A 20,401-nucleotide genomic window follows, 5' to 3' on the forward strand; every position below is an offset into this window, starting at 1 on the left:
AGAACCCAGTGTGGTTTAGTTCAGAGTTCCCTATTAAGGAATCCACCCCAATGAAAGGGCTGAGGTTTAACCAAAGCAGGGAGGCACAGGCTAAATAGTGATGATGAGCACAGAAGGGTGGAGTGTGGGTTATAGTGTAGGCTTGTACAAAAAGATTATACTATATGGCATTCTTTCCCATTTGAAACAGGCTCATCTGGTGTATTTTTACAGTGTTTAAACAAGCCACCAAGATTAGAAAAAAAAATATGTACTTTGCCTTGAGACATCTTTTTGGTTCACTGATAATTGCATTCTATTTTGAAAACTGTTTTATATTTGAAAGTCAAAACACTGTAATGAGGATATGAAAATAATAGTGATTCTTTGGCTGGCGCTTACCAGGAATTACATCCTACTAAAAGTGTTTTTCACACCACTTATTCAGTGGTGATTTTAAATGTTTCATTTTATGTTTACACAGGGTAAAGTGCCAATAAGATAAAAAGTGGCAAACACTGTTTATTGTACCGATACACCACTGGGAACTGTTAAAACACAACAGTTGCATCCCATCTAATATTATACAAATGTTGTATACTCAGAATATTGTGCACACACGGCAGAACATTGTATTAGTAATGAGAATTTTTCATTTATTCTTTTTGCATGTTACATTGTTATGCTAGTAAGTGGCAAGTCATTGAATTTTATGTATTTAATTGATTGCAAAATAAATATACTCAGATTGTGATGGTTGTGATGTTTTCAATGTCATCTTACTATGAGGACACTCCAAAAATCAAAGAACTCTCTGAGAATTCATTTAACATGCATTTTACCATTTCATTTGATAAAACTATTGTCAAATACACACACAATGCCAAAGGTCTTCACTACAATAAAGTTTGGTTTAACTTTGGTTTAAATTACATTTTTTGCATTGAAATTATATTACATATAAATACATTTTTACATTTTTGATTTCATTTTAAATACTTAAGTTGCTTAGCAACCAAAGTGAAAGTATACAGTGTATATAAATCACATTGTAACTACTGTATGTTGGTAACAAAGGAACTTGCAACTACTGTTGGCTAACAATGCTTTTGGAATAATGTGCCCCTAGCAGAACTGTTGTGAACATTATAGTAAGCTAATGTACAAGGTAATTAGAAATCATACAACTTTTTACCTGTATAAAGTGTTTGTATATAAATATTAGCTCAAATACCAACATAGCTGTTGATAGCAATGCCAGGGTCATGGGTTGGATTCTAAGGGAGTTAATGAACTGATGAAATCTATAAACAGATGTTCATATGTTTTTTGGTTCAGTTTTTATCATTGACATCTTTTTTATCCCTGCATTAACCAACATTTCACACTATAATTACAAAGGGCTTATAGCACTACCTTTAACCCTGGGTTATTAAGCTCTGCTACAAATCTTTTTCTCTTAAATATGAAAATAAAAGGGTTTACAAATGTATAGTGTTTTAAAACCTGACAGCCCAGGATTAATTATGTTAATCCAGGCTTTAGAATGGCACTGGGTTAGCAATTTAAAGTGTGAAAAGCTCACTGGTTTCCTTATTATACATAAATGCTGCAAGGGTTCCTGGATTATTTAGTCCTCAGAGAGTTTAACTGGAAGCTGAAATTCACTACAGGTTCTGTGGTGAAGGCCACTACAATCTGATCTGGTTGAGGAATTAGGAACAGTGCCACAATTTACAGAATTAGAGTCCTCACCCTCTCTGACCTTATGGACTCAGTTTCAAAAACTTCCATTTAGGATAGTTACCCCAAAAATAAAATTGTCATTGTTTAATCACCCTCATGTTTTTCCAAGCCAGTATGAATTTATTTCTTCTGCTGAACACAAAAGAGGATATTGAAATATGTTACTACAGTAGTTCTGTTTTGATCTACAGATTAATTTTACAGTCATCATCTTTGAAAGACAGATTTGCCCAGTTGATATACTGATGCAATCTGCCTCATAGGCTAACCTTTGCTGAGGAGCATGCTGTGTGGAGAGAGATCTGGTCTAAAGTTCAGTGATGAGAGCAAGTTTAATTTATTTGGGTCTGATGGGAAACATCATGGCTTCAAACTGGGGAAAGACAACCCCAAGCGTATAGAGAATTCAGTGAATGATGAAGGAGAAAGTGTCACGGTTTGGGGGATGTTTTCTACAGCAGGAATTGGGACTCTTATACAGCTACCTGGCAGAGTAAATGAAAAGGTTGAAAGGTTGAATGAAAGGTTTAGCAAAGCCTCCTTCAGCAACATGCGCTGTGTTGAAGATGTGTTGAAATTATTCACAGCAAGGGCCTCTACAATTCCTACAAATGTCTGCATCCTCACTTTACAAAATTTTTACACAAGTGCCTAAAACTTTGCACAGTACTGTAGCTTTGTAGGTTTCTTGAAGTGTTTTGGAGACATTGTCACAGTTCTTCTGGATTGAGTCTGTCTCAGTTTGTTCTGTTTCTTCATGTTATTCCAGACAGACTGATGATGGTGAGATCAGATCTCTGTGTGGAGCACTGGCTGCTGTCAGACTCCTTGTGCAAACACAAATATCACTGGATTATTACAATTAATGCCAAAAATAATGTTTGGAAATGTAAACTGATATTTACTACTGACACAATACAGCAAAAAAAATAAAATAAATGCATATATAAATAACTGTCTTAAAACCATTTCTTGTTGGTGAAAATATATACACACACACACACACACACATATGTGTGTGTATTTGCGGTCCTGGTAAACCCTACCGTAATGTCCCCATAAAACATGGAAACCCAACGTGTGTGTGTGTGTTTTGCCCTGAGGTAATTGCTAAGTTTCAAACAGATGGGAATTTTTATTGATCAAAATGAGCTTGACATGAGCTCATGTCAATAAGTAATAGACTCGAATTGGCAATCAGGAGTATCTTTTGTTGACAAGAACTCCAGCAGGGATGAGAGTTTAATGAGGTCCGAGTTTAATGAAGAGACAGCAAACCCCCATAGTAAAGATTCTATTAGAATAAAGTTCTGTAAGAAACATTTCTGGATGAATTGCTTTTATCTTGTTTCAACTAATAAATGGTTTTCTTTAAAACCCCACCTTTTTAATCTTTTCAATTAAAGTTATTGAAGACGTAAGAATAACCCTTTTCCAAATGTCTTATTTGGCCTGTTCCACGTGTTTCCATCATGGAAAAGGCAGTTTAGGAAGGGAAACTTCATCTTTGCAAACAATGCTGTTTCAAATCAGGAACCATTAACATTAGTGGAAGAAAATGTCCTCAACATATAAGGTTTTCAAAAATTAGTGACCACTTTGTCTGCTTACATTTCTGTTATTTTGCCATCAACCTCCTTGTGTATTTTTCCTATACACAGCCACCATGAACACTGAATTTCATAAACGTGACTACACGTGACTCTACATTGTTCAAACTTTAGATGTGTGTCAAAGACTCAGCCCATAAAGAAAAGTCAAAATTCGAAACAAAATAAACATTGTTAAAAAAGTGTTTTATATGTATTTACAATTTTTATCTGCACACCTGCTACTATGAAGTTTAGACTAGCATGAGTTTCACTGGGAGTGCGCCGACTGATTCTTATCTCAGAAACTCTATTAGCAGTAATCGATAGGTGTGTAATATTAATCAGACGCAGTTTGGAGGAAATAAAAGGGAGAGATAAGATGAAGTGAAGACCTACTGATGCATATCTGGTTTTAGGTTCAATAGCTAATAATTTATAAGCTGTTTTTAAAAGGCAGTCATCATGGTGTGGCTTATTCTCCACTCATCCTTTTCATTTTTTCCCCATCATGTTTGCCACGTGATCCTTTCTACCATTCTCCATTCTTCATCACCTGTATTTCCCACATTTTCCTCTTTAAAAGCCTAATCACAGCCAGAGGCTGCAGAGGTCACACCTGTTCTACACCAGCACAGTCTGGTCTGACCCAGGAACAGCCTCTCATTGAACCTGTCTCTAACCAGCTGGCTCACATTCAGATTCAGGACCTGCCGGACAGCCACAGCACCTGTTTCTTTCTATACAGGATACGAGACTTTAGAATTACTACGTTGAGATTTTAAAGGGATAGTTCACTCTAACTGAAAATTCTGTCATCATTCACTCACCATCATCTGATTTGCTTTCTTCTGAGGAACATAAGAGAATATATTTTTAGAAATCTTTGTTTTGCCCACATGAAAGTGAATGGTAACCAAGATTGTTTGGTTACCATCATTCTTAAAATCAAAATACCTTCTTTTGTGTTCTGCAGATGAAGGTGAGTCATGCAGGTTTAGAATGACAGTGAGGATGAGTAAATAAGTCTTATAAAAGACATTACTTTGAAATGTTTTAAGATTTTAAATTCAATACTGTTATAAGAAGCTTTTCTTTTCTAAACTTCCAAAAATATATATATTTGTTTAATCGTAATATACATTTTATAGAAACTAAAAATGTATACAGATATAAACTGCATTTCAATATATATTAAAATAGAACAGTGTAATAATATTTATCATAACAATTAAATACTATTACTTTTGGCAGCTGCATCCTTGCATAAAAAGCATAGAAAAACATTAGTGTATCAACAGTAGTCTATCTTTGAAAATTAAGCTGTGTGATAATTATATGCATTTTAAAACCTGGTCTCCTTATATTCTAAACACAAACGAATGAGTGAGTAGTTAAAAGTGCTTTTTTTATTTGTATCACACCTAGGGCACCATGTGAGCCAAGACTGTCACTGCTGCCCTTTAAAAACTATGATGACGATCAGTGTGATGTATTCATATTTGTTGGCATTAATGCCATCATGTCAGCCAGGCAGTTCTAAAGTTAAATTATCTTTACTGGCTGCCGATCATTTTGAGTGCTTGAAATTTGCTATGCAGCATCTCTTCAGAGTGAACAGTGCTCAAATTCACATTCTCAGGAGCAGGAAACATCTGCTATTTTAAACAACAAAGGAGTCAAATGTTTGATTTTCCTTCAACCCTGAAAACACACCAAATATGCATATTTCATTGTTCTCTAAATTGTTTTACAGGCACAGACTGTTACTGACTGTGATCCCTGCTGTCTTCTGAAGGCAAAACCAATGGGGCGGAGAGAAGTACATCCATAATAGGGATGTATGGACGATGGAGACCAAATGTAACCACTGTGTAGCTCATAATATATCCCTCTAAACTCAAGATAAAGGACTCAGCCCATCAGTCTCACAGTCAGATGTGCTGAAAGAAGCAGGCTATTATATTTCATAATTAGCTAATTGCATGCTTGGCAGCTAATGATGATGGCCAAGTGGTGTCTTGTGTGGGTGCCATGGCCGTGCATGCTAAACAGATGTAAATGCTTGTGGTAATTGTTGTGGGAAATGCTGTAACATAAGATAAGACAGAAGATAAATGTCTTCATGATCATGAATTGCATTCTCACTGTAAATGAGAGCTCAGAATATCAGCTTTAACTGTGAATGGAAGTGTCTATGTGCATGTGTGTGTTTATATGTATTTGTTTATGATGTCCACACAAGGATCGTAAAACCTGAAATTTTTGACAATGTGAGGACTGGCCTGTGGTGTGTGTGTGGATACACTTGTGTGTAGTACACTGACGAGGCTTTATCAGAACATGTTCACTCATGGATGAAAGCACTGCAGCGCATACTAGATCAACCAACACACAAACACACAGAGAAAGACTGTGTGTGTGAGAAGAGCAACAGGAGAAGAAAGGTCACCATAGGACGTGAGACATGGTTAAAAAAGTGGATAGACAGACAGAGAACAAGAGGGTAAACAGGAGAGAGAGAGATTTATTGTTGGCTCCAGTGCATAGCTAGTCCTCTGTCTGTGGATTTTCTGAACCTCTGACTTATGTTTACAGTGAAATAATAAAAATGGCTACTACATTATGTGCTCACAAAAAAAAAAATAATGCATCATAATCTTTTGAGAACAGTAAGCATGTGATCATCTATGAAAGAAAAAAGGAAAATGAAGCAAAAAAAGAAAGAAAACCTGTTTCTTTGTCAGTTTAGTATGACTATACAACAACAATTATATGATATGTATGTGTGCTATTAAAGTAATAGAAGCACCTTCAAAATGCACAGCTGTTGCACATTAACAAAATGAAAACTTAAAAAAGAAAGGATTTCCTTCACTGGGTAACAAACAGTGGCCAGTTATCAGCCAGCTTGGGACTGTTGGGGAAAAAACTAGGTTTTGAGAGCATTTTAAGAAGCAATCCAATGCAGTGTGTTTCAAGGAAATCAGATTAAAATGCCAGATAGTGTAAATGTGACATTTACCAGAAAGGTCAGTCTTTGACCCATTGTATGAAACTCTGCCCCTGTCACCCAGTCATAACATTTCAGTTTTTCTTTTATGGCTATTTGAACATTATGTTGTTGTTTTGAAATCTTATGATTTCTAGGAGGGATCTGTGCAAAACTATACAAGCATTTTTGGTTCTGTCTTATTGTTTCCCCCTTATTTTCACATATTACATAACTTAATTTGCTACAGCAGTCTCAGAATAACTCAGTGGATCTTAACTATATCTGCAGTAAGTAAATGATGTTCACAGTCATTTGGATCCCAGCAGGGTACATATCAATGGTCAGAACAGCTCGAGTTCTCTGACCTCTACACAGACTGATCTTCGTAAATAGAGTAAATACAGTCAATTTATGCATGGTGACCTTCAGCAGCAGCAGAATCCTGAGCCTGTCGGACAGGAACAGCAAGCTCAGAACTAGACAGCCAACTACGAACAAAACAAGCAGCTGGCCGCTCAGCAGGAGACCGTACCGCAAGTTTGTGCGTGTGCCCTTGAAATTGAAAACCAATATTTATATCAAAAGCCTCAGTTTACACAGTACAATCCATTTTATGTTAAAATTATCTATGCATAGTAGGAAAGTGAAATTTGAATTTATAATCATTCAGACATTTTTATATTTTACACAATACTTGTCAGACTGCCAAGATTAAAAACAGAATAGGTCAATACTGAATCAGTGTCGATATACACAGAGTCAGATTCAATGGTATTAAACACAGAGTATCTCACACTACAGTGTTAAATCGATTACATTGGGACCAGTCATCTAACCACTACTGCTGAAACCTCATTATTCTTGTGGCGGTCTACACCGTTCATGGCCGATAGGACAATTGATCTGTCGCAGTCTTGATGGTCCAGCTAACAACAGGTGCTAGAACAGTCCGGAAGGCATATTACAATAAGTAATTGTCCTTGTAAATTTCAACACACAGGATCACTAAGAAGTGAAGGATTAGTGAGTGGTGAGAATGATATGGTAGTGTGAAGAAAGGTGTCCTAATGTACCAGAAGAGGAAGGTTGAGAGATGAAGTCAGGAGCTGAGGGTGGTGAGATGACACCGACAGTTGAAAAAGAAAGAAATGTGAGAGTCAGCGCTAAAAAAGGAGACATGGGGTGTAAAAATGAAAGGGATGGGGAAAATAACATAGAATGAGAGTGAAAGAAAAGGTGCCAAATTTAGAGGAGATAAAGCAGCCTCAATTCATTTTAATCTAGTCCTACTCAGAGAGCTCCAAACCTGATTTCTCATCAAATCCTCAGCCATCAGTCCAGCTTTTAAATCAGGGATCCTCAAATCTGGACCTCGAGATCCACTTTCCTGTGGGGTCTAGCTCCAACCCCAATCAAACACCTGAGCATGCAAATCAATGCCCATCAATGTCTTTGGGATCATTAGAAAATCACAGGCAGGTGACCCTGATCAGGGTTGGAGCCAAACTCTGCAGCGCATTGGACCTCCAGGGCAAGATTTGAGGAACCCTTTTCTAGATAATCTTTCTTGAAGCTTAGTGAGCCACATGTTACACTGACCAAATAAATAAATGAATTGACAATGAATATACATTTGAATTGCAACAATTTTTGTAATGTGAGAAAAACACTGCAAAGTAATACAAGAAACATGAAGCTAACACAATTACGAAAATATGTTGTCTGGGAGAAAGTTAATTAGAGATACACTAATATTACAATTAGTATTATTCTATACTATTAAATAGTATACTAAAATTCTATACTATTCTGTTATAATACATTTGAAAAATAAAGCATAACGATGAACATTTTCTAATCTTTTTTTTTTTTTTTTGGCAAAACATAAAATGACAGCTGACTTAGCCTCCAGCTCAAATTTGGGGGTCTGAAACTAAAATCACATTTGAAGGGGACTGTGGCAAGCTTCTTGTATCTTCTTAAGATAAATGTTTCTATTTTCCATATTACATGGATGGATTTTCTCTGCACAGCCCTTGTATATACACACAAAACCACAAAAAGTCACAATTAACCAGAATCAAGTGCTCCAGAGGGCCATGTGTGGTAATATCTAGTAAATCTGGACTGTATTCTCAGCATCTCACCCTGAATAGCAGTAATTCAAGAGTGCTCTGGCTGATGAAGTGTATGGTCTGTATTAGCCCTGTCTTGGCTCACAGGAGGGCCAAACTTCCACACGGATACGAGCTCATCAATTAGCAGCTGCAGGGCAACTGACAGCTCTGAGATGTCAGAAGTTTACAGCCTTTGCTGTTTTCCCTGATTAATCTGTTATGAAAAGGTAAAGGTGATGGCTTCCCGGTGCCCTCCATATTCATACGCTCTTAAAAATAAAGGTGCTTAAAAGGTTCTTCACAGCGATTACGTAGAAGAACCATTTTCGGTTCCCCAAACAACCATTTAGTCAAAGGTTCTTTAAAGAACTATCTCTTTCTAACCTTTTTATAATATATAAAAAAAACTTCTGTTGTGAAACAGAAAGGTTCTTTAGTTGTTAAAGGTTCTTCTATGGCATCGTGAAGCACCTTTATTTTAAGAGTGTACACATCTTTCTCTCTGTCTGTCTCAAAGCACTGCCTCCTCATCCCAATTTTTCTGTGCATGAACAAAAAGGGAAGGGTATCAAAAATGAAATGACTGGCTCAGTGACCTAATTCGGTAAATCAATCCCAAAACAGCAATCACAAAACTAGGCTTAACCTCGTCCTCTCATTCAATCATTACTTTAATGCTAATCCCACTGATATTTTGAATAGTTTCAGAGTGAGCTAAAGGAGTCTTTGATTCAATGATCATGTCGCCTCTCCAGTGGACAATCAAGTGTTTGATTGACTTGAGGTTTATTTGACAGGATTCATCTTCGATTCACCGAACATACCATAACATGTTCTTCAACCTGATGTCATTATCACCAGCCCATAGGCTAAAAAACAGCAATGATTTCAGTCAGAGCATGTCCTATATTTTATTCTTCTTGTCTTTAACTGGCTGTATCATCGATTAATTTAATTTGTTCTACTGCATAAAAGAATGTAAGCTGGACCAATGTTCTTTGGGGTAGAAGAAATCAATTAAAGGTGCAGTATAATTTTTCTATACCAACGCTGACCTTCTTATGTCTCATCCTTCTAAAGAAACTGTTTGACCAGACCCTAAACCGGATGATAAATGTGCTTAGACTTAGACTGAAGATCCCATAAACCTCTGAGATGAGCTGTGAAAATGGGGTCTACAGGAACCTTCTGAGAAAAACCAATCAAATGGGTTTGATGAATTCCTCCTGCTTATGCACAGTTATTTACAGTGGTGTTTAATGAACCTGACTAAAGGGAAATTATTTTTACACTACAGAAATCACTACACTGTGCTGGCCTCAGGACTTATGTATATCTCCGGTATCTCTTTCTTCTCACATGATAATAATTCCAGCTAAACAATTCCATCACAAATCAATATTTCATGTCCTTTTACAAATCTGGTCAAATGTTTAAAGTTGATTTCTTTCCTACAAAATAAAATAAATAAATAAATAAACAAAATTTAAGTGTAAACACTTATTTGGTGTGTAGCTTGTGTCACGATCACACTAACGTTTATTTTATAACATTGTCCCTTACTTCATTGTTCCTCCATGAATCTCTCAGATGATCAAATGAGACTACACAGAACTGCACAGCTTCTTGTCCCTTAATATAAATTAATCATGCACTGTTCCATTTCATCTCATTACACACACATCTCAAAAACTTTCATATACACTCACACACATATAGGCTGCCAGCCAAAAAAAAAACAACAACAAAGCAGAACAGCACTCTCTCTCTCGCCAAATGTAAACACATATAGAGCACATCCAGCACACTGCATCTGTTCAGAAAAGCCTCTAAGGTAACAGATGACACCTTAACACTCAAGACCAACAATGTACATGAGTAAAAACCAAGTATGCTGATATACAGGGAAGGATCTAATTACTGAGCCTAAATAATTAAACCTCACTGCTTCTAATTAACAACTGTATCAACACAACCTCTGGAAAGAATGAGGGGGGTGTGAATGAGAGAGGAAGAAACAAAAGGAAAAACAGAATTACATGTTCTAATATTACTGATAAAAACGAATTTACTGATTAAAAATATGTCCTGTTGTGAAGCAGACAATAAAACTCCTAAGAGATTTTCTGGTCAGTGTGGCCTCATACAAAACAAATATAACAAATAGATAAAACCAATGTTGATTGTTGTCCGCTCGCAACGGTGACATTTTTATCTCTGAACTTAACTGGCTGATATTAAAAATGATGTATATGTCTGTTTGTGATGTTTATAATGCTTTGTCCTTGAACAATACTGTTATGACCTCAAAACACTTTTACCATATTGGATGGTTTGTAAACAGATACATTTTAATGTTTGGCTATTAACACATTATGATCACTCCATAAACTTGCCCAGAAGTTTATATCACTGCACTTGCAATGCCAACCACTCTGGTATAAGTACCATGAAATCACAAATCACCACGTTCAACAGAAGTGCTCAAAGCCTTGTAGAAGCAATCTAAAATGGTGAGGTTGCTTCAGCAAATATATTTCATCTCATTTTTGCTTTTGCTCACATAAGTAAGGTTTAGGGTAGGATTTGGTGACATTTAATTTCCAAACTCTGCAATATGTGAAACAATTAAATTAATGAAATATAAAATATGTTTCAGATAAATATCAACAGAATTTTAGCACAAACTAGAAATGTGACTTTAAAACTGCCTTGCGATGTTAAAGAAGCTACAAAATATAATGTAACAAAAATGTCAATGCATTCTTGTCATGAGACAAGACTACCTTTGTTGGCTTGTCAAGGTGCAATGATGTTTCAAAATATCAAGCCCCATTCCATTTCTGTTTTCAGAAGAGCTTTTATGATTTAGAATGTACAAGAATGGGCACATTTTAGACCTAGCACTTGAGGTGCACTTTCCTGAAGAGTTTACCTCTAACCCTGATCAAACTCATCTGCCAGTGACTTTCTAATAACCCTGAAGACATTGATCAGCTTGTTAAGGTGTGTTTGAATAGGGCTGGACCAAAACTCCAGAGCTGAGAACCCCTTTTTTTAGAAAGATGTTTATCCTGATAAAGTCTATTTACCACTATAAATGGGCCAATTCTATACTCTCATTTAATATATTCAGAAACATTGTTGATTTTACTTCCAAGAAAGTAAACATTAAATCTACAAACAAGATCTAAAAATACTCATTCAGAATCCAGCAGGGAAAGAGATGTCAGCCTCAGCTTTAAAACTCTGTCACTTCAGATCAACTTTCAAAACCTTTCCACGGAAGTGTGTCGTCTGAGTTCCTAAAAACCCCTCAGAGCTCTCAGAGGCTTTTGAGTTCTGTGAGTAAAAGCGCTGGAACTGCCGTCACTGTTGGACGGTTCCTGCAGTGCTGAGGCAGAGCCGCCCTGTGCCATGCTGAGCATCGTCAGCCAAACAGCCAGCATGACATTAGCAGACAATAGGAGGGTATACTTCACTCACACACACATGCATGGTTTGTGAAGTGGCATCTAACCATGAGCAATTTACATCCCTATGGTCCCACAAATTTGTCTGCATGCTGAGTTTACATGCTCAGAGTCACAGCTTGCTAGTGTCAAATGAAAGTGTCCTCGAGGGGACAGTGGCTACAAGCTCTGAACCCATAACATCACCTAAAATTACACTGTTGTCTCTTCCATACCTCCCTTAGACCTTCCTCTTGATATTTCTTACACTTAATCTCTCCATTTCCCTCAGAGTTTTATAAACATGCTTTTTCTGTCCTTTAACATCTGGGCTCACTGTGGTAAAGGTCTGTGAACATCATGTTTCATCAAGATAAAGAAAATGATGCAAAAAACAAACAAACAAAAAAACATCTGGTGGTGTGACAGACAGCATCTGGTAGAGTAAATTTTTGTATAAATGTGTATATGAATAATATGACAGGAAGCAGAAGGGGTTATCTGACACGTTCATTAGAAGAGCCATATAAAGTAGCCTCAATTCAATATTCAGACAGTATTTTTTTTAAGTATTTATATCAAATGTTCAATCAAAAGATATACTGAGCAAAAGTCTAACAGTAGTGGATCAAGTAAATAGGTTATTCTGTGTGAATTTGTGAGGAACTGACTTCATAGATCCAGTAAAAATAAGATTGGCACCAGCTAAATTGCAAGAATGACAAAAAAAGAAAAGAAAAAAAGGTTCTAAGAAAAGCTCTAACTCCACTTGTTTGAAGATGCCACTTGTCTTCATATTTTGTATGTAATGTAATCATGTTTTGAAATGAACTGCCAACCCGCCAAATGTGGTTGAAAATCAACCATGGTGTGTAATGCTATGAACTAGCCAATTTGAAAAGTTATGATTATTATGCTTTGCATGGCATCACTATCAGAACAGCCAATTTCAGCAAAACATCCCGGAGCTGATTGCCTCGTGGGCAGCGCACCAGTGTATAGTGGAGCTGTGCTTCAGGCAAACCTAAGTTTGAGTCCAGGGTCGCGGTCCTGTGCCCCTCTCTATACCTCTTTGCTTCATGTCCTCTCTCCAGCTATACTGTCTAAATGAAGGCCAAAAAATGGCAAAAATAAATATAAAGAAAAAAATATTAGCATAAACAATAACATTGCATAACACTAGTTCCCTGGCAAGAAGAGCACCTTTTCAACCCGTTCTCACTCCATAAGTATCTGATAAATGTTGGCTATTCAAGACTTTTACCTGTCTCTATGCAGATGCCAAAAGTGCCCCAAAATGTCTTTATTTTATTTTGGGGCATGATGTTTATATCATTATCTGATGGATTTTTGACTGCATGTCAATGGAGGACTGGCTTCAATAGAGAAATAACAGACAATTTTGTGATGGGTAGGATTTAGTTTAGGACACTACGCTCATTTCTATTCTATCTGCAAACAAGATTGACTGTGATCAAATTTAAATCAGTTCAATAATTCATAAACAGATTTTATAATAAATATATTTAAATCTATGACATGATGTGTGAGGCCTAAATTTAAAAACTGAGTAGCCAAACTGACTGGTGAGTGAAAAAGTTGCAATGACATGCATACATTTTTAAGTGTTCAAATTCTTTTTGGAGACCTCTATAGTTTCTGTTGTGGTTTATGTGTTGCTGTTTAAGAGTTCTCAAAGAGATGTAGGTCCCTAATTCAAAAGATTTTCCTCTCAACAGTGTCTAAGAGTGGTATCTAACATTACCAGCCTGTGGGAGAAATCTGACCTAAAAAAAAAAAGCCTCCCCAGCCATGCCTTCAACCTTATCCCCTTCCTTCTTTCTTCTAACATCTTCACATAGATTTCTTCCTCACACTTGTCATTCACACTCTTCTATGCTTCTCTCATGTTCTCCCCATCTTTAGCCAGACGTTTCACATCACTTTTTAATCAGCTGACATGTATGTGAGAGACTGTCTCCCCTTAGATAATCATAGATCGTCCCACACTTTTACATTTGCCGCTCTTTCATCTTTGACCTCATTATGTCCCTTCCACGTGACACTGACATCAGTGATCTAAAGAGATGAACCACCAACTTAGAAATAAAGGTACAAAAGCTGTCACTGGGGCAGTAGATTTTTAAAAGGTACTAATACACATATTTTAGGTACTAATATGTACCTTAATTGTATTCATATGCACCCTTTGGGGTAAAAAAAGATCCTAAGGTGTACCTTTTGAAAGGGTACCGCCTCAGTGACAGCTCTTGTACCTTTTTTTGCCGAGAGTATGTACAAAAGCAATTTAGTTATTGATTTTAAAACTGATACAACACAAATAAAACAAAAATTTTCAATCATGAAACTGTCACATCTTCAGTAAATGCTCATTTAACTTTTGGATTTCTGGGTTTGAGTAGAAAAAGCAATTGAATTGTCAATAGTTATTAAATGAGGGATTTTGTTCAGAATTATTTTTTTTAATTACACACCAGACAAACAAATACCTCTGGAGAGGCCTGTTTGTCATTAAAACCAGATATGGATTATACATGTATTATTAAGCTCTATTTCTCACTGTATCTCGTTAGACTAATTGATTTTGAACTATGCCAGATACCCCATTTAGAGGCTTTTAAGATATGGTACCACCTGACAAAAAGGAGGGAGTGCTGGACATTTTTATGATTTTAGCAAAACTGTAAACCTGAGTGCTTCCTGTTTCTTTCATTAACGATTGTCACCACACATAACCTGATGGTGACTCTCTTATCGCACAAATAGGTATAGGCTTACTCTGTGACTAATGGCAGCGCTGGTTTTGACAAGTGATTTCATAACGTTAGCCTCTCTTAGCCTATCTCAATTTCCTCAACCCATCTATTTTAATTACCTCTTCTCCTCACTCACTCCAGCCACCAATCCCGCAGGTCAAATAAGACACATTTCCTGGCACACTTACGCTCTATATTAATAAAAAATGTGACCTTGTCTAGAAAAAGCTTGCCCAGTCTCAAATAAATAGTACAGTGACTTGAGAAACTTTTAGCTTATGTTCATTTGCAAAATGTATTTCAACCCACTGCATGCTACCCTAGTTCATTGGAAAACCCTATCTGTGGTGACATTTCATGAAAAATTATATTACGTGCTTTTTGCACATTTCGCAACACTTTCAAACTGAAATGTGAAAATTTGTCTTTATTTACAAGGCTTTATTTAGTCTAGTCTTCTGCAGTAATCATAATTTGTGTGAACATGAATCAAATTTGTTGGTGTTTCACTATACCAGTAGTGGTCAAACCCGACAGAATTGCTGTAAATTGTAGATATATGTATGTTTTTGGAGTATTAATGACAAGCAAAGATTCATTTCCTGTATTTACATAGTTCCTGCTAAAATTACTTTGGTTACTCAACATAATCTCAGTTCCCTAAACCCGACAGTTGTCGCTATGTGGAAACGTATTTAATTGTTATTTATTTAAAAATCCTGTTTGTGTACAATAAATGTAACATATATAGTTTCTAATCAACATCTTTAAATGCATATTTTTATATTTATCCAGCATTTTAATTTTGACTGTTTTATTTGTGATGATGCATGGGATTGTAGTTTATTCCCTCATTAATTCTATTAAGTACACAGTCTTGTATCTTTATCTTTTTGTATGATTTTCAAATATATTCTTCTTCTGATCAAAGTTTGTAACACTGTTATTAACCTTGTAGCTGGTTGGGTTGGTTTATTGCTTATTAAGACACTTTCCTAAAGACTGAATTGCATTTAAGAAATTATAAAATAGCACAAAGATGATTTACCAATGCCAGTGCCAATATTTTTCAAGGGGGGCATTTAAGAAACAAACTTATTTTTTTCTTTAACCTCTTACCTTTTACATCACAGCAAACGCATAGATTTCCGAGGGTTGATGTAGTTCCTTCAAACCAAACTAGGGTCAGAAGGGCATCTGGCAGTATAATTGTTTATTAAAACAGAATGTCTCTCCCTGCCTGTTTGGGTGTGTTGGACAAATCATTTTATTTTGTGTTTGTGGATTGCTGGCAGTGTACTAGTAAGGACACGCAAAGGACAAAATATCTAGAAAAACTGGAAAACTTTCTGTGACTAATAAGGTATTTTAAATGAGACATTTGTAGGTATGATGCAAAGTAATTATTCCCTTATGACAATAAAATAAAAAACACATGCATGCGAGCACACACACACTTTTATTTTGGTAAATTGTGGGGACTTTCCATAGACTTCTATTACTTTTATACTGACCAAACAATATTTTCTATCCTCTAACCCAGTGGTTTTCAAACCAATCCTGCGAGCACCCCCAGAACTTCACATTTTCTGTGTGTCCCTTATCTATCACACCTGATTCAACTCATCAGTTCAAGACTGCAAGACCTGAAATGTGTGTGTCAGAAATAGGGAGACATACAAAATGTGAGGTGCTAGGGGTGCTTGCAGGACTGGTTTGAAAACCACTGCCACCTACCCCTTACAAAAAACCTGTTTGAATTGTTACACTTACAGATAAACATAATTTACTATTTTTTATATTTTTTCCCCTCCTGGGGACCGCAGGCCTGTCCCCACAAAGGCAAATTTTCAGGTTTTACTATCCTTGTAGGGATATTTGATCCCCACGATGTAGCATAAACAAAAACACACACACAATTGTGTATAATTCTCCCTATTACAATATATGCCATTTGAGAGGGATTTTCTACAAAGGAAACACGCATTTTGCTCACAACTACGTCCTGGCCAGTATTGCCAGTTGCATAACGCAGGTTCAAATTAGACTTCAGTTGGATTACAGGAGAGTAATCTGAGCGAGAGACGGGAATTGGTCACTGATATAGAGTCTGAGTGAAAGGATGAGAAGAAAAAAGGGATCAGCGAGCACATGGAATCAAAAGTGGATTTGGATCCTCAAAATACACCGTTTATGTGTGATTCTTTGACCTTAATTAACAATCCATATGTATTTAACCAATTCAGAGGTTAAAATACATTTCAAAGTGATTGCATAACAAAGCACGAGAACTATGACAAGGAGATATTCAAGATCCCAGCAGGCAGCACTTTAATATCTAAAGCGCATTTACGCATAGCGGGCGCTCAAACTGCAATAATTAAATGAAGAGCCATCAGATGAACATTTTGTATTCTTGTATTGTATTTTGTAGCCTATTCAAACATGATTCTGTTCTATTTGGATTGTCCCTCGGTAAAGTGAAGCGCTTACCGGTTGGTCTGCTCTGGAGACAGGTGGTCGCTCGCAGGGATCAGTGTGGTTTATCCGCCGGTGTGTTGTTGTTTGTCGATGATGTTAGTCGCTCATGTCAGGAATCTATTCCCCAGCGCGTGCGAGGCAAGGAGGTTTCCAGCCAGACAACTAGCTTTCTAGTATGCGGAGACCTGGTAGTGTAACTAAACTGAAACGCAAATAAACAACTTAATCACCTTGGCTTGACAGAACTGAGACGGTCATTTCGCTGATGGTTGCGTGTTATGCGATGCGCCTCAGACAAGTTGTGAAGCCTAACCTTAATGAATGAGTCACCATGCGCGTTTTGCATACAGTATAGGCTAGGCTACTTATCCATGGCTTTATACAATATTCAAGAATTACATATTCAAGTTCTTTATTTTAATTGAATGCTGCCATATAAACTGAAATCACGTGAAACAAAGCAATCAAGGTTAGAATAGGCAGAAGAGCAGAGAATGTGGTGGTGATGGGGGGGGGGGGTCTTGTATAGGCTACATAGCCTACATATATAGCCTTTAGCATTTATCACATTTCGTTCATCATATAGGCATATCTATACATCTATCAAAAGTCGTAAATTCGTCAACAATAACAATTTAGGATTGAGCTAGGCTTTACTATATTTTAACTATATTTTAAAACTATAACTTTTAGCCTACTATAAAAAGGTATATGACCGTTTGGCGACACTTCTTAGTGTCATTAAATTAGCACACGTTAACTTTACGTTAATTATACATGAACTATAAATTTGATGTATGCCTGTTCCTGGGAATAAAACCCACCTTGCTGTTATAACATTAAGCCTACAGTTATTTCAATTTATAATTGCATTCAAGCCTACTTAAATTAAGATAATTTCAACAACACTGTACCATAATGTACACATATTTCCTTTATATACAATACATTTTCGCCTTAACTTATCAAGGAATTCACCCTTTTTTGGCTTGGTAACTTGGTAGGCTAAGTCACATTTCTTTTACATTTCCACAGCGTTCGCCTTTATCTTAAAAAGAAAGAAAGAAAGAAAGAAAGAAAGAAAGAAAGAAAGAAAGAAAGAAAGAAAGAAATTTAATATGACACATTTGTTCACTTCAGCATCAACTGACCTTGCAAATTTCAGTGTAGCTCTCCGTTAGTTGAAGTCTTTTGTTCAGACGGACTTTCAGTGTCTTCTCTGGCTCCTGCAGCACAGGGTTCTCTCCGTTCGCTGCTGCTGTATTGACTAAATAAAAGAGTCGCCCTCACTAACTGTTTTCAATAAGCAGCCAATTCCCGTTTGTCACTGGTTTGAGCTGTTAGGGAATGGAAATAGCTCTCGCTTCCCCCTAAGACTCAGAAACCGTGTCCTGCTCTGTTCAAACTGATCTAGTGTCCTACGTCTCCTCCGTTGATGACCGTCATTGTAAGGAATCCCTCTCGTGAGTGGTTGTTCTTGTCACCTCTCCACTAACCGCTGCTGACTCAAAGTTCAATGAAGAGAATACAGGAGGAGCAGGTGACGGTGTGTCGCCGCTCAGGATGTGAGAGTCAGAATGAGCGTCCTCGCATCAGCATCAGCATCAGCATCAGCATCAGCTGCTGTGTCGAGGGTGGGGAGAGAGAGAGAGAGAGAGAGAGAGTGCCACATACATGACTTGGTCTACATCATTCGTAAAAACTGCTTAGGCTTGTGCGTTTCTACAGCTGATGTTAATGAGTAACACAATTAAAGGTGCAGTGTTCTTATTTTAAAAATGAGTCTGTTCATCTGTGCAATAACATTAATTAAAATCAAATGACCTTTATTACACTCCCATTAAATGCCGCCAGTCATGCCAGTATTCGCCCTCTCATGGGTGCTGCCATGTTGACAGCACATGATGTGCTAAAATAATAATAATAATAATATGAATAATAATAATTGGGTCTTTTATATAACACTTTTAGTCACTTCTCTGTGCTCAGGGCGCTTACAAAGCAGGCCTATATAGTACAAACTAAATGTGTTTGGCTGTTAGACAAACCAGACAAACTGTAACCAAAAAAATATAAACTTCATGCATCCAGGCCAACAGGTGTCACTATAAAGTCCAGAACAGCTGTTACTATAAGGACAAACATTAATAAAACATAATAATAAAATGTGTACCTCTAATTTTTTAATAGAGCCTTAATGTGGTTATTTTTGTTCTGCAGAGAGTCCAAACCAGACTATTGCTCCAATAACTGGAAGTGGTTATTTTAGCAGCAGTTAGCATATTTTTTCCCGTTTAAAGTAAATCAGGTACTATGTCATTAATACAACAAAGCCCTTTCAGCCATGATTTCTCGATACAGCAAACTAACTCACACATTTTGTTTGTCGGAAGATTAATGGCTGGTCCCAAAACAGTTAGGACAAACACTCCCCTCCCTACCGAGTGAGAAGGTATTGATTAGGCTGTGATGGATTGGCTTTTTAATTGTCAAGCATGATGCAAGCATTCAGATTAATGGCTTACCTAGTACTGCACATGCACAACACTTTCAGTGGCCAAGGATTTGCTTGTTTAAGTGCAGATATTTACATGAAAATTAGTTAATAAGGGACCGAAAAACACTAACGTATGAATGCACACACACAATCTTAAATTAAATTAAATATCGAGCCATATAAACTGATTCAGTCCTGCCATGCTAGTTTTTGGATTAAAATCACTGCACATCGCATTAATGTCTAAAGATGTGTGATCCCTATACACATCCATCTCCTTGAATGTTGTCCCTGAATGTATCATGTTTAAATTACGGTTTGCAGTATTCTTAGAATGGAACTATTCAGAACTACCCAGCCTTATCTCACCAATCTATAGCTGCATTTCTGCGCTAGTAGGAATTATCAAGTCAACATGAAGCACCCTGTGCTTGGTGGTCCATATAATAGACTGGAAAGATGAGAGGAGGAAAAGATTGTCGGTGCCAAAAGCTGCCAGCAACCTCCATTCATCACTGGTGTTTGTGATTACAGCCTGAACTCTATCACACAGAGAACACATATGGAGTGGCATGGCCACATTAAAGGGTACAGTACAGGAGGAGAGATTGGAAAGAGGGTTGATAATGACAGAGGGTCAGAAAAACATGGGGAGAAAGAGAGAGGGCATAAAGGCCGAATAAGATCTGTGGTAGGTCTCTAATTTTCTAGTTCAATTTGTTAAGGTTGTTAGTGAGGGCTCAGCTCTTAAGACTTTGACTGACAGTC

The 20,401-nt window shown here is 36.9% G+C and overlaps 1 protein-coding gene across 2 annotated transcripts in view; it reads right to left on the minus strand.

Annotated features, from left to right (window-relative positions):
- slc8a4b (solute carrier family 8 member 4b) overlaps window positions 1-18,735 on the minus strand; it is a 66,281-nt gene extending 47,546 nt beyond the window's left edge. Inside the window, exons 1-2 of one of the 2 annotated variants that reach the window (XM_059535909.1) lie at window positions 18,288-18,735; window positions 17,149-17,321 (exon numbers count right to left, since the gene is read on the minus strand). The gene's annotated coding sequence lies outside the window, so the exon portion shown is untranslated. The remainder of the gene's footprint in view (window positions 1-17,148; window positions 17,322-18,287) is intronic. The other variant, XM_059535912.1, reaches the window with a different exon arrangement.
- Window positions 18,736-20,401: the final 1,666 nt, after the last annotated feature.

The sequence above is a fragment of the Carassius carassius genome, chromosome 3 (genome assembly GCF_963082965.1).
Source record: "Carassius carassius chromosome 3, fCarCar2.1, whole genome shotgun sequence".
Taxonomy (NCBI): Eukaryota; Metazoa; Chordata; class Actinopteri; order Cypriniformes; family Cyprinidae; genus Carassius; species Carassius carassius.